We start from the raw sequence: 7,000 nt of genomic DNA on the forward strand, positions 1-7,000 counted from the left end.
AAGTAATTAATGACATATACCCTGGTTCGCTTTGGTGAAGTTGCATATACACGCTGGTTGTCTCTTCCAAGTAGCGTATGCACTCTGATGCATGGTTTTGATGATACAGTTAGATCTGAACATTGTGCAGAGTTCTTTGTTCTTCGCTATGTTCTGGTGACTACAGTTTGTTGACAGGGTTTCAGTGATTCAGTGTTATGTGATTCAGAGATTGATGATTCTACTGTTGATTGATTGCTTGCTTCAATGATATTGATGGGTCCAGTATGAAAATTGGATGAAACGTGGCCTTCAGATTATGGTGTTGTGCTTTAGGAGTATCCAGTTTGAAAATTTATGAAATGTGGAGGAAGAAAGAGAAGGTTGTAGCCTTCTGTAAGTTAGCACCTATGTCAACTAGTACAAGAGCTAATGGGGTTGTAGCTCCCTTCCAGTAGTAGCTGGAAAACAAGTGAAGTTGGAGCATTCAATAGGCCAGCACCTACGTACTAGTAAAAGGATCGGCTAGTACAAGAGCTAAGGGGGTTGTAACTCCCTTCCAGGAGAAGCTGGAGAATGAGAGGAGGTTGTAACCTTCTGCAGGTAGAACCCTGCATACTGGTATAAGGCTGCACCAGTACAGAAATATTGTAAAAAGAAGTTTCTTATTAAAAAAGGATAGAGACGAATTGCAACAGGTGGTTTTCACCCACATTAGTTTTCCACCTTACATCATGTTGTTCATGTGTGCTTCTTGTGTGTGATCATCTATTCTATTTTACTACACTTGTTTATTGTTCATATGGTTAATAAAGTTCTGATGCACTAACTAAAGATCAACATTTATTGGATTAACTGAATCATAATATTACTGGATATACACTAGTTGCATTAGACACAGTTGCGTGTACATGCAAGTTCCATTAACTAAAGTAGCGTATATGAATCTGAGTATGGAAATGAAAAAGTGTTTGATTTGATAATACTGATTCACCCCCCCCCCCCCCCCCTCTTAGTATTATTTCCAACAATTGGTATCAGAGCAAGTCCTTTGGTAGAAGCTTGATCGCTTGAAGGAGATCCTTAAAACAATGGGAAAGAAGCTTAAGAAGAAAGCACCTCAAAAGAAGAAAACATCTCAAAGGGACTATGACAGTGGGAGAATCGATTGGGGAATATGTGGAAGAAACACTTCAGAATCAGAATCACTTCAGAATGAGATGAACAAGCAAAAGAACTATCAGGTATGAATTTGTTATCCTCTGGTGATACATTTCTCCATCCATTTGAAGATGATGAAACTGATAGTGAAACAACTAAATTTTCTCTTATGGGTGAGAAAGAAAGATATCAAATAGAGGCAGAATTTAAAAGGCTTACAGACAAAATTAGAGATCAACAAGATCTATTGCACAAAAGGGAATGTGTCTCCAAAGAAGAAGTTACCAATCTAAAATCTCAACTAGAGGAAGGAAACAGGGTAAGGAAGTTATTCAAGGAAGAGGAAGATCAATGTCAAAAGTTGCAAGATGAAGTAACATCATTAAGAAATGAAGTAAATGAAAGGAGCACAACAATCAAGAAACTCAGAGAAAGATCCAATTACTATGAAGGACTTGAAGCTACGATCCTCTTGCTAAAAGAAGATCTTGAAGAATCAAATAAGCAGAATAAAGAACTACTCCAAGCTCTTGGAAAACAAGAAAACGAAGTTCTTGAATTAACACATCAGTTGGAAGAAGGAATTAAAGCTAAAGAAAACATGAAGAAGCAGTATCGTGAAAAAGAGGAGCAACATCAGGTTAAGGTAAATATTCTAAAAGATAACTTACAAGAAAAGGATAAGCTCTTATGATTTCAAGATAGTACTAAGATCTTGGATGATATTCTTAGTAGTCAAAGGTCTCCTGCTATCAAAACTAGTCTTGGTTTTCATGAATCTGTTGAAGGTGAATCTAGTTCACAAAATAAGACAAGGAACTCTAATGCACAATCTGAAATACTCAACAAGGAGATGAGAGGTCAATCCCATCAACAACCAAGGAAAGAAATTCTTCAAAGAAAATATTTTACTCCTCCAATGAATAATGTTGAATGTTATGGACATGTTGCAGCCAGATACAAAATTAGAACGGTTCAAGACCATCACACAGAAAGATCATCACGTTCCAGGTACTTTAAGGGATATTGTTTTTCTTGAAATATGTTTGGTCACAAAGTTGTTGATTGCTACAGAAGAAATATGAAAAATGTAAGATGTTATGCATGTAACAAGCTGGGACATATAACAAACGAATGCAGGAACAAAGTATGGGAACCATACCAAAAGGAGAAAACATCATCACAATTGAAGATATGGAAGAAGAAGGAAGCATAGTTTGAAAAATGTGGCACAGCACAATGTATAGACATAACAAACTTAGAGAAAGCTGAAAGTGTAAACCTTCAGTGTTCTCAATCTCATACGCAAGTTTCATAAAGAGAAGTCGCGTATTTACGCGAGTTAGACTCTGCACGGTCGTGTATATGTTAGTTTGAGAAAAGCAGTGGGACAGGCTTAGGAAAAGGGTCTAATATGATTCAGTTCATTATTTTCTCTGTTTGATAATGGTTACAATCTTCTGATGATGTGTGGAAATTTCTTTAAACTTGTAAGATGTTTTTTTCTATCCTAACTTGATGATGATGATGCCTTGATACTTCTTGCTAATATATGCATGATCAGATCTATCAATAAACAAGATGGCATAGGTTCAGGGGGAGCATATGCTTTTAATAATGCATTGTTGGCATTATGGTTAGTATTCCTTGGTGATGATGCTTATATGGCTAAATGATACATCTTGCTATGATATGGTTATGAGTTGTCCATGATAAAATCTCATATGATTCTTGGGGTTACATAGTTGATGTTCAGATCAGATTTGTGGTTGATTCTCTAATGATACATATATGGTGCTTACATGGTGATCTTCATAAGGATAAGGAGAAGTACAAAGCTTGAATACACAATTTCATTACTTGATGATAAGTCACTCGCATGCTGTTGTTGACATACAATACAGTTATGATAGAGGATTCCTATAGTTCTTGGCGCTCACATGGATGAGGATTGTTGTTGTTGATTATATCAAGAAGTCTTGACAAAAGATCTTGAGCTCAAGATACATAGTGCTATATACAGTGTGCTAGATACATGGATGATTACTCAAAGTTTCATTGTTGGAGACATGATGATGATGAATTCTTACCTATATGATGATAGGTTGATACTTACATATGTTGATTGATGCAAATGTTCCCAAATGATGATACTTGGATCATGCAGATCTTGATGTTGATGATATGGCTATGGTGTTTTTCACATACGATATAATGTGAATGATGTTGTATGTCATATGAAAAATTTTGTTCAAAAGCATGAGTTGATATCTATATGCAGACATACCTCATTATATTTTGATGACTTATACACTAATGGACATATACAGGTTGCTGGTCTAGATGTTGTTGACAGATGCTTATGTAGCAGATCATACATTGTGTATGATAGTTGTTGATGATTATCATGGTCTTATTTAGATGTTTGGTCTCTGTTATAAATGTCATGTTAAAGTCATATCAAGACTTTTGATGTAATATTTTAGTCATGTATAAACAATTGGTATCTGGTGTATCCCCACTTGGTTGGGTGGATGAGTCAATATTGGTATATCCCCACTTGGTTGGGAGATGGATGTATGTATGAGTCTTTGGTGATAGGAAGGTCATTTACGATAGAGTCATGTTCTTCTTGTAGAACATCCTTTTGCAGACCTTGCTTATATTCAGAGGGAGCATGGACAGAATTGTACATCTTGGCATATTCAAAGGGGGAGCTCAATCAGAGATTTCAGTAAGTACTCAGGGGGAGTATGGATAGCAGAATGTATATCAAGGAAGAGAATATCTTGGTCTTCCCTTTGTCCTTGATGTCAAAGGGGGGGAGTGACTTGGTATGGTTGTTGCCATCAAGTCCAAAGGGGGAGATTATTGGCATTATGATACATGTGTTGTACTTGATGGCAACCCACTTGTAGCAGAACAACTCACTAATATATAACTAGATGAATCTACAGAAGAGATATCAAATGTGACAGAAGACATGGGATGTAGGGTAGCTCAAAGGAATCAGTTCAAATGTAATGAACAATCACAACTCATTAAGATGACAGTTCTCAGTATGGCAAGATAACTTTGCCATCATGTCCAAAGGGGGAGATTGTTGGCATTATGATATAGGTGTTGTCCTTGATGGAAACTTACTAAGATGACAGATCATAGCTCAGTCTCACAGAATGAAGGAAAAGAGATATACGCAGGTTACCCTTGATAAAGTCACATATACACGTGGGTTTGATGATCAAAAGGTGCATATATGTATACACGTATTTTCATGCAAGGAAAAGCACGTACATGTGGGAAAACTTATTTTTGGTCCATGGTATTTAGTCTTTGGTATTTGAACCTATGGTTTTGGATCATGGTATCTCGTCCGAAGTGTTGAACCCAGGTATTTGGTCCAAGGTAATGGTTCTAAGTGGTTTTGGACCATGGTATTGAGTAAAGGCCTAAGACTATAAAAGGAGGATATGATCATTAGGCAAAGGCACGAAGTAAGTCTCGAATATTTGATGAAGTATGAGATCCAGTATGCAGGTTATGGGTTCATGATGCCTTGCTTGATCTGAGCTAAGGAGGAATCTCAGCGATTGATGGAGAACAAGATCTAAGGATAGATCAGGATCTAATGGCTTGGAATGAATCATCTCTATACGGTTTGATCATGTTTATTCTAGATCTGTATACTAACACATGTAATGTTCTGTAAATATTATGATCTGGGTATAACTCAAGTTTGGAATAGTTGCAAATCATGAATGAATATTTACATATGTATACGCTGGTTGACTATGATAAAAGCATGTACATATGTAGGTTAGATACATCTAAGTAGCATATACCATATGAGCTATGATGGTTGAAGTTACAGGTGGTTATGGTTTTTGATGAGTTCTGATGACTGTTTATTGGTGTCAGTATTCTTCATATTCAGTTTGGTTGATTGTGTTTATCTTCAGTGTTGATGGATGAGATCTAATAATGGATCAGGATCATAATGACTTATCTTTATGTGATTTGATGGACTAGATATAGTTGCTAACACACATATTATCCTTGTATATGTAATGATCTGGGTATGTCTGAAGTCAGGAAGTGCACTGAAGTTATAAGTAACTAATTAATGACATATACGCAGGTTCGCTTTGGTTAAGTTGTGTATACATGTTGGTTCAGCTCTTCCAAGTAGCGTATGCACTCTGATGCATGATTTTTTATGATACAGTTAGATCTGAACATTGTTGCAGAGTTTTGTGTTCTACTCTGTGTTCTGGTGACTACAGTTTGTTGATAGGGTTTCAGTGATTCAGTATTGGGTGATTCAGAGATTGATGATGCCAGTGTTGATTAATTGTGTGCTTCAATTATATTGATGGGTCTAGTATGAAAATTGGATGAAACATGGCCTTCATATTATGGTGTTGTGCTTCAGGAGTATCGAGTCTAAAAATTTATGAAATGTGGTACTTAGAGGAAGAAAGAGAAGGTGGTAGCCTTCTATAGGTCGGCACCTACGTCAACCAGTACAAGAGCTAATGGGGTTGTAGCTCCCTTCCAGTAGTAGTTGGAAAACGAGTGAAGGTTGGAGCATTCAGTAGACCGGCGCCTACGTACTAATAAAAGGATCGGCTAGTACAAGAGCTAAGGGGGTTGTAGCTCCCTTCCAGGAGAAGTTGGAGAACGAGAGGAGGTTGTAACCTTCTACAGGTAGAATCCTGCGTACTGGTATAAGGCTGTACCAGTACAGAAATCTTGTAAAAGAAGTTTCTTATTAAAAAAGGATAGAGACGAATTGCAGCAAGTGGTTTTCACCCACATTGGGTTTCCACCTTACATCATGGTGTTCGTGTGTGCTTCTTGTGTGTGGTGATCTGTTCTATTTTATTGCACCTGTTTACTATTCATATGGTTAATAAAGTTCTGATGCACTAACTAACGATCAACATTTATTGGATTAACTGAATCATAAGATTACTAGATATACGCTAGTTGCATTAGACAAAGTTGCGTGTACACGCAGGTTCCATTAACTGAAGTAGCATATATGAATTTGAGTATGGAAATGAAAAAGTGTTTGATTCAATAACATTGATTCACTCCCCCCTCTCAGTATTATTTCCAACACATTGTTGATATGGCCTTGCATTGATAACGGGACCCTAGCTAGAATGATGTGTATGTGTTGTTGCACTTACTTGTTATATGTCTATATGCTATTATGCTTATGTTATACATGTATCAGGCTAATTTTTTGATCTTACAGGCAAGGTATCATCCCCAATCTATGCTAAGGTATGTTGATTTATTGAGATTTGGTTTAGTTGACATAGTGTGCTTTGCATGAAAGAGATCAAATGGGTAGCAAGATGGTAGACTACAAAGACTCTCCCTATGAATCATATGAGAAGCATGGTGTGGGGCGCTCTTCTGATTTGGCAAACACGTTGAGAATCTTGAAGGAAGAAATAAGGAGTTTTAAGGCAAATAATAGTAGGATCATACAGGCATAAGAGAAACAAGTAGAGGTTAATGCTATACTTCTTCAAAGTTTGTCAGAATTGCAGCAACAAGGGTCACTTTGGATTAGCCATGGATATGAGGATAGAACTAAGGGGGAATATGGTAGTAGGTCCCATGATGGTTCATTTCAAATAGAGATGACAATATTAGATACGATAGGCTGTTGGATACTCTAGATAGGAGAGGTGATGGATACATGTACTATTCTAGTTTTGATTCTGATAGACATCATGATCGTCGTCGTTGTCATCCTTACAGGAGGAGTGATAGGGGGTACTTTCCAGATGAGTTTAAGAAAGAAAATCCACATAATTTTGATGGAGATGTGAAGAAGACAGAA

Source organism: Pinus tabuliformis, chromosome 8 (assembly GCF_031772625.1).
Source record: "Pinus tabuliformis cultivar Carrire ecotype Pingquan chromosome 8, CPIR1, whole genome shotgun sequence".
NCBI lineage: Eukaryota > Viridiplantae > Streptophyta > Pinopsida > Pinales > Pinaceae > Pinus > Pinus tabuliformis.